This window comes from Eubalaena glacialis, chromosome X, assembly GCF_028564815.1.
Source record: "Eubalaena glacialis isolate mEubGla1 chromosome X, mEubGla1.1.hap2.+ XY, whole genome shotgun sequence".
NCBI classification, from domain to species: Eukaryota; Metazoa; Chordata; class Mammalia; order Artiodactyla; family Balaenidae; genus Eubalaena; species Eubalaena glacialis.
In genome coordinates this window covers 77747655-77755217 of record NC_083736.1, presented here as the reverse complement: position 1 = coordinate 77755217, position 7563 = coordinate 77747655, and positions in this window count along the sequence as shown.

Genomic DNA, 7563 nt, shown 5'->3' with positions numbered 1-7563 from the left:
TGGGCTATACCACACAAAAGATGAGGTTGCATCATTAAGTTTTAGAAACTTTTAGAAAGCTGCCATGTAAGACAACTTAATCTATCCTTAAGTAGCAGAGATCACTAAGATTTTTTCCCTTGTCTCAAAATTTGATAGGTGTAAAAGAGGCAGGAAAGTCTCACAGAGTAATCTTTATTAACATTTGAGTCATGTATATCAAAATCCTACAGCAGTAGGTTACTTTTCTGTATATTAAAATGATTCAAACAAAATTACTTCATGTGTGAGCAAAATTACAAATTTTTAGAAACTCTTAGCTATATTTCGCTATCTTTTTTCAAATACCACATTATTTTCTGCCTTCAAAATGAAGTCAAGAGGGGCCAAGAGAGTTCACAATAAACTACCCGGGGCTTCAGAGAGATAAATTAAAATGCCATAAGGACTTATTTTTAACATTTAAAACAGTGTACTATTTCAAATTTAATTAAGAGTAATTGCTTTCTTTATCACATGACTAATAGAACAATTACAGATGTCTTTAAAATGTTTTAAACACTTAATTTTGTTTAATTATTAAAGATAAAACATTAAGTAACTTGTTAATCACCTTAATATGAGTATCCTGAAGAAACTGTTGATTTTCTTACATATTGTAAAATAAAATCTGCAGCACTTTCTTTTTGTTATTTTTCCTTCTGAACTACATTACTTTCTTTGGAAAAACGTTCTTTTTACCTATTGTAAAAATACATTCACAATTAGATATTTTAAAACATTTTAAACCAAATCTCTTACACAACTTAAGAATTTTTCTTTACACTTTAATGTGCAGGGTGAGATTGGAAGGGTTCATATGCTCAAAACTGCTAATCTAAAAAGCAACCGAAGGGATTGCAACAGAAACAACTACCTAAAACGACATAAGCAACGTTATTTCACTTAGAACTCGACCACCTGATTAAACCAAAATCTTCCCTAAAGCATATTTTAATAATCACTAGCAATACCTTATTTTGGAAAGTGAAAGAGAACCAACCAAGGGCAAGCGTTACCCTTGCCAAATTCATAGAGAAAAATCTGCACTAGTGCTCAATGAAGTGTAAAAATTTTAACACACAGTGCAACTATTACGGGAAGTATCACACTGTAGGAATACCAAATAAATAAATTGGAGCACCTTCTTCCCATATAGGAAGTTTCAATAAGATCAATAATGAATGAGGTATGAGAACAGCAGTGTGTTAAGGATTCAACAGCCAATAGATAGCTAGGCTTCTCAGTCTTCTCAAGAGTGTATCTCACATCCTTATTGAATGGAGGTAACCACCAAGTACTCTTCAAGTAAACATCTTTCCATAAATATGTGGGGAGCAGAAATCAGAAAACAAAAATCAAAACAAGACAACCCCCCGCCCCCCCACATTTTACTCTCATTCGTCTCCTCGTCTCCTCTAAACATAGTTCACTGAGGACCTAGCTTCTCAATAATGTAAATAGGGTGAAGGACAGGAGAGAAATCCTAAGGCGGCAGAGCAAGAGAATGTGAAAGTAGTATTAGCAGAGATAGGAGACAAAGGAGCCCTGGCAAGTAGCAGTATTGCAGCTTTGGACGCAACCCTCTTCCCGCAGAAGTCTCCCTTTCCCATGATCATGCCAAGTTTCAATCATTTTGAGCAGAACGCACACATGTGCCCTCCCATATATTACCCATCTGCCTGGATCTTCAACCAAACAAGAGAACCTTCGCAGTGGAAAGTCAAGAGACCGAAGAGACAAGAATACCCTTTCCCCTCCTCCTGCACTTGGTGCAGCGGTCGCCACCGCTGCTACCCACGCCGTGCTGCCCAACCCCTCATCCTCCTCCTGCTACCTCTGCCCCGCTACAAGGGAGACGGCGGCTGGGAACCAAAATGGTGGTGTTTTAACGGAGGCGACAGTTGCCGCACACGGCCCCCCACCCCCACCCCAGGCTCTGACGGCTCCCTAGCCCCTAAAATGCCCGATTCAGTGCCACCTTCTCGCAAATGCCGCCATCCCTCGCGCGTTCCAAGGTTACCATCCGCGGCAGGCGGGGGGCGGGGGCGAGGTAGGGGCAGAGCAACCGAGAGGAATATTGCGGGGGGGGGGGGGTCGCCGAGAGAAAATGCCAGGGGGCCGCCGCATTCTTCACTTCACTGTTTTGTTTTCCGCCATTTTCCCGTCACCCTAAACCACCGACGGCCTCCACGACGGTTCTCGCCCCCGGGGGCTCTGGCCTTGGGGAAGAACAGATCGGCTGAGGGGTAAGTAATTCTCTCAATTCCTCCAGCCGCCCGCTGCTGCTGAGGAGAAACACTGTCTGTCCGAGGGGGAGGGAACGCTTAGGGACTAGACGCCACTTCCATTGTTCCCTTCGTCCTACACTACACGCTGGGTGGGAGCCTCTCCTCAACTCACGCTAACGACACTGAGCGCAGCGGACCCGAATCCCTCTACTTTCTCCTCAGGAGTCTCCTTACCTGCAGCCGCCACCGCCAGTTGGCTTCTGACCGCGCTCCGGATTTTTGCGGGGGGCGGCAGCTGTGGATCCGTAAGCTCCTCACATTCGGGTTTCCGAGGTTCCGCAGCTCGAGCCAATCACAAGCTACTCTGCGTCTGGGAGGCGCGCCGCCTAGTCCTCCTTTATATCGCGGCTGACTTGCTGAGGTTGCATTACGTCACGCTCCCCTTGCTGCAGGGTAGGGGGCCGAGGGGGGAGCGCGCACGCGCGCGCGGTCGATCCAGAAGCCCGCGCTGGGTTTCTGCCCGGAGACCCCGCGGACTTGCAAGCCGGGGCTGCGCCACCGGCCGAGACCCAGTGCGCAAGCCTCGATCTTGGCGCGACCCTGAGGAGTTTCCGTGGGAAGATTTTCTGTTTTCCAGGTTTCTCAAAGGAGAGGAAGAGGGGGAGGGGGAGAATTAATATCTGAATGGCCACTCACTGAACCTCTCATAGATGTTGGATACCGTTAAAAAAAATCGGCCCTACCCTCGAGGATTTGACCAATTAGGCTGACCAGAGTGATAAAAGGTTTACCTCCCCCAAATGAAACCCTTGTGTGTTTTGCAGTTTCCCTCCTTCATTTCTTTTATATTTCCTAATGGTAGACAATTCGATGAAGAAAGTAAAGTGAAGAAAAGCATAGAAGGGAAAGGTGGACAAAGGACCTAAATGAAGTGAATATTAAATATCTTGAATGTGTCACTTTCAGCTTGTGTCTGAACAAAATGGGAGAACAGTGAGAAATTCAGTGGTGAAGGGTAGGGAAAAGAGTGATGCGATGTGACTAAAAGGTTGCATTTGCAAAGGGCCTTATGTTCTGGAAATTTAGCTTTAGTACTATGAGCATTTGGAATGAATAGCAGAGTTTAAGGAGGGAAAGGGTACGATCCTTAAAAAAAAAAGAAAAAGAAAAAGTAACATTACCTTTGCCTAAATAATTTGAATATTTTACAAATAAAACGTTATTTTTCTCCATCAGCTAGATAATTTCTCCATGTCTCTATAACCTAATATACCACTAAAGGTTTTGAGAAAAGTAAAAGAGACACGGTGTGAAAGCCCTGGCACAGTATCTGGCTTATAGAAGACCGGGAGTCTGCAAACTGTCTACGTACAGAGCCAAGTAGTAAATATTTTAGGCTTTGAGGGCTATAGGGTCTCTGTCACAACTATTCAATCTGCAGCTGTAGCCCCAGTGCAGCCATAAACAGTATGTACACAAATGAGCATGGCTGTGCTCCGTAGGACTTTATTTATGGGCACTGACATTTGAATTTTGTCATTTTAAAGTGTCTTGAAAAATTATTTTTCTTTGAATGTTTAAAAACTATTTAAAAATGTAAAAAACATTCTTAGTCTCAGGCCATTAAAAATACAGGCAGCCATCCAGATTTGGCCTGTGCACCATAGTTTGCTGACCCCTGTAGGTATTATTTGTTTACACTTTTATTTTCCCTCCTAGATGAAGAAAGGTATTTTTATGAGTATATTCCCATCCATGCTGTGTTTCTACATTGGATACCCTGGCAAATACTATTTGAAAGGTCTTCTCCCAGTGACAATTCCAATAGGAGACATGGAAAAATCTGAGAAAGATGTGGGGTTTTTACATTAAAAACCTTTGTGAACAGTACATTGTGGTAGATGATTTTTAAAACCTGAAGATCATCCTTGCTCTTCTCTCTTTCTCCAAACATCTCTTCCATCAAAATGTCCTGAGACTTCTACTTCCTTAATATCTGTGGAATTCATCCAATTTTTTCCATTCCTAATATCATTACCTTGTTCGGGTTCACATCCCTTCTTACCTGGATTACTGCAACACCTTCCTAACTTGTTCATCTGGTCCATTTGCCATCAAATCCTGAAATCAAAAATCACCAGATCAGAAAAATATCTCAAATCAAGCTTCCTGACTCCAATTTCATTTCAGTTGAGGCCCTCAGCAAATAGGTCTGTGCAATAGCCTCCTAACTCATTTCTCGGCTACAAGTCTGTCTTTACTCCACTTGATATCTTTTACTGTGTAAAGTCTACACCACCACAAAGATCACTTTGCATAACAAAACAAACAAAACTGATATCTCATTCCCCTGCTTAAACATTACTGTCAATTCCCACTGGAAGTCAAGGATGATATTCAGGCAAAGAGAGAAGGAGACTTGTAGGACTCCCAGCTGGGCAACCATGTGGAAGACAATCCAACATACGTCTTTTAGATATTTGGTCAATATTTATTTGAAGGGTAAATTAAATACTATGTTAAGGATGGCTGTTTGTGCTATTATTTTAAATAGTAAGTGTTGCTTTTATAGTCATGCTTCAGCGTTTTGCAGTTTCACATTAGCCCCAAGACCAATATTAGTTAGGTGCTATAAACTCTTTGTAGTTTGTAGCTTGCTTTGTTTTGTAGCTTGCTCACTTCACTCCCTCTACTTCCCTTGGTAGTCTTGGCTAACTAATAGTGTTTTGCTATGGTACCTTTATAAACCACATGTTGCTGTCTCTCCTTCCTCATGTACTTCCGAAGTCACAGTTTGTCATCAGATACATTCCCTTTAACTTCAACCTGTTCTCTGAAAACTCTTAGACTTCTTGCTTTAACCGGCACCTGGCCATCTCCCAAGGAAATAATCTAAAATAAATTAACATAAGCATATTGAGAATCATCTAGAAGACTGCTTTGTAACTGAACACTGTCATACATTATCAACACTCACATTTGTTTTTGTATTTACAAGCACATCAACACCAGAAAGTACCACTTTAATTGTTTTGGGTTGATATGAAATGAAGGAGTCAGACTTTGTAAATTGTATGGTCTGGTCATATACCAGGTGTGCTGTACATAGTACAATTTCTTGGTAGTTGGAATAAAGTGGTGGGGCAAGTGAGTCATCCCATAGTATACAATAAGATAAGCTATGCTCAATATGCTATTGTGGAGTCATATTCATGTTATGAAATGTAATTTACTTTCAGCAAAACAGTATAATGCATAGCATTAATGCTGTTAATTTATTAGTTTTGTTGTTTATTGTTTTGGTTTTCTAATTGTATAAGTACCGTAAGCCTACGATATTTATTTATACATAGCTCTACTGTTATTTATGTTTAAGTAACATTATAATAAAACTAGCTTAAATCAACATTGACTACAAATATTTTTCCTTTAGTCTATGATAAAAATATACAAAATGATGCACAAAAAGGTCTCTAAATACTATTCCACAGAAAAAGTATGAGGACTTATTGGGGGTAATAGCTAATTCCAGGTTTGAGATAGGAAATAAGCAAGATGAAATTGTGTTATATTGTTGTGTCAATGAGCAAAACAACCATCAAAGACAGTGGGATCATGTCAAAAGTACACAAGAGGAAGAGGGGCTGGAAAAAGTTGCTGCTGAAGGCGGCCCGGCTTTAGGAAGACCAGCTTTAACTACATGTTGAAAATTTTATCCCATAAAACAAAAACCTAGGTCAGAGGGGGCTGATGGCAGAATCTGGGAGGGCTCACGCCAAGGAGTACATCCCAGAAATTCTGCTGCCAGTGTCCTTGTCCCCATGGTAAGCCACAGCCACCCCCTGCCTCTGCAGGAGACCCTCCAACACTAGCAGCCGGGTGGCTGACAAAGTCTTGGTGCTCCTTCCGGGTGTCAGGCCTTTTTTTTTTTTTTTTTTTTTTTTATAACAAGCTATGCAAATGTTAGTTGTTTTTTTTTTTTAATTTATTTATGGCTGTGTTGGGTCTTCGTTTCTGTGCGAGGGCTTTCTCTAGTTGCGGCAAGTGGGGGCCACTCTTCATCGCGGTGCGTGGGCCTCTTACTATCGCGGCCTCTCTTGCTGCGGAGCACAGGCTCCAGACGCGCAGGCTCAACAATCGTGGCTCACGGGCCCAGTCGCTCTGCGGCATGCGGGATCCTCCCAGACCAGGGCTCGAACCCGTGTCCTCTGCACTGGCAGGCAGCCTCTCAACCACTGCACCACCAGGGAAGCCCCCGGGTGTCAGGCCTTTGCTTCTGAGGTGGGAGAGCCGAGTTCAGGACACTGGTCCACCAGAGACCTCCTGGCTCCACATAATATCAGATGGCGAAAGCTTTCACAGAGATCTCCATCTCAACGCTAAGACCCAGCTCCACTCAGTGACCAGCAAGCTACAGTGCTGGACTCCCTATGCCAACAACTAGCAAGACAGGAACACAACCTCACCCATTAGCAGAGAGGCTGCCTAAAAACATAATAACGTCACAGACACCCCAAAACATACCACCAGATGAGGTCCTGCCCAACAGAAAGACAAGATCCAACCTCATCCCCCAGAACACAGGCACTAGTCCCCTCCACCAGGAAGCCTACATAACCCACTGAACCAACCTTAGCCACTGGGGACAGACACCAAAAACAAAGGGAACTATGAACCTGCAGCCTGCAAAAAGGAGACCCCAAGCACAGTAAGTTAAGCAAAATGAGAAGACAGAGAAACACACAGCAGATGAAGGAGCAAGGTAAAAACCCACCAGACCAAACAAATGAAGAGGAAATAGGCAGTCTACCTGAAAAAGAATTCAGAGTAATGATAGTAAAGATGATCAAAAATCTTGGAAATAAAATGGAGAAAATACAAGCAACGTTTACCAAGGACCTAGGAGAACTAAAGAGCAAACAAACAATGATTAAGAACACAATAAATGAAATTAAAAATTCTCTGGAAGGAATCAATAGCACAATGACTGAGGCAGAAGAATGGGTAAGTGACCTGGAAGATAAAATAGTGGAAATAACCACCACAGAGCAGAATAAAGAAAAAAGAATGAAAAGAGTTGAGGACGGTCTCAGAGACTTCTGGGACAACATTAAGCGCATCAACATGAGAATTATAGGGATCCCAGAAGAAGAGAGAAAGAAAGGGACTGAGAAAATATTTGAAGAGATTAGAGTTGAAAACTTCCCTAATATGGGAAAGGAAATAGTCAAGTCCAGGAAGCACAGAGAGTCCCATACAGGATAAATCCAAGGAGAAACACGCCAAGACACATATTAATCAAACTATCAAAAAT